This window comes from Elephas maximus, chromosome 27, assembly GCF_024166365.1.
Source record: "Elephas maximus indicus isolate mEleMax1 chromosome 27, mEleMax1 primary haplotype, whole genome shotgun sequence".
In the NCBI taxonomy this organism is placed as follows: domain Eukaryota; kingdom Metazoa; phylum Chordata; class Mammalia; order Proboscidea; family Elephantidae; genus Elephas; species Elephas maximus.
The window spans coordinates 22,396,352-22,397,582 of record NC_064845.1 but is presented as its reverse complement, the minus strand read 5'-3'; the positions used below and the strand labels follow the sequence as shown (position 1 = coordinate 22,397,582).

Sequence of the window (1,231 nt, the reverse complement as noted above, 5' to 3'; positions counted from 1 at the left end):
TCAGTTGGTAAACTTAAGAACACTCATTGCTAACGGACACATAAATGTAGTAATAGAATAAAAACATGAACAGGAAAGATATAAACTAATTTCAGAGTGGTAGTTGTCTCTGGGCAAAGAAGGAAGGGAAGAACTTTAAAATGTTTATACATATATGGCAGGTGTTAATGTGTTAATTCTGTGGGCTGAATACGAGGCTGTCTGTCCTATTTATCCTCTGTACTGCTTTTGTGAATATTTGAAATATTTTTCCTAAATCTAAGCCATACTGTAAATAATTTTCTTCTGAAATTCTGACAAGGATTTTACTATAGCCCTACTTCAAACATGATGGTCTACCTTCTTAAAATCATTGGTTTGGCTAGTCCTCATATTCTAAAATCTAAAAATTCCAGTCTAAGAAACTAAAAATTCTACTCTCTTTTCCCAACTGATTTCATTTAGTAACAATTTCAAATCAAGCACTCAAGAGATCCCATGCTTTATTTCAAAATTCAACTGAGGGATTCCACCATGTAGGCCTCCTTAATAAAGCTAAAAACATTCTTAGCAGAGGCTCTTAAGTAAATGAGTCTATCATTTACTGTTAGAACCAAAAGTCCTGAGAGCCTGCCTCCCATTCCTTGATTCTAACTTTCCTGGGGGAACCTGTCACTTCATTAATGAGTATGTTCTTTTAGTTTTCTTTGTTTATGTGAGATATTAAACTTCTAGCTGTTTTCTAGTCCTTAGTAAGCCTTTACCAAAAAAAGGAAAACCTGTTGCCGTTGAGTCGATTCCGACTCACAGTGACCCTGTTAAGGACAGAGGAGAACTGCCCCGTAGAGTTTCCAAGGAGCACCTGGTGGATTCAAACTGCTGATATTTTGGTTAGTAGCCTTAGATCTCAAGCACTATGCCACCAGGGTTTCCAGCACCCAGTATTCCCAGGAAGTCTCCCATCCAAGTACTAACCAGGCCCAACTCTGCTTAGCTTCCAAGATCAGACGAGAATGGGCACGTCAGGGTGGTATGGCTGTAGATCCATATAAAACCTTATTCTAAAGAAACTGAGTACCACAGCGACAACTTCTATTTTTATCTAGTATTAAAAATTTTAGCAGTCAAATTTCTTTTAAGTTCAGCCCCATTTCTTGGGCAGGCTATCTATAGCTTAGTAGAAACAAAATGCCTCCCTTTTTATAATCATATTTATACATTAAAACAAAAGTTTAATATTCTTTTGTCGCCA

At 36.9% G+C, this 1,231-nt stretch overlaps 1 pseudogene; it reads right to left on the bottom strand.

Moving 5' to 3' along the window:
- Window positions 1–905: 905 nt before the first annotated feature.
- LOC126068538 (uncharacterized) lies at window positions 906–1,023 on the bottom strand (annotated as a pseudogene).
- Between the last annotated feature and the right edge of the window lie 208 nt (window positions 1,024–1,231).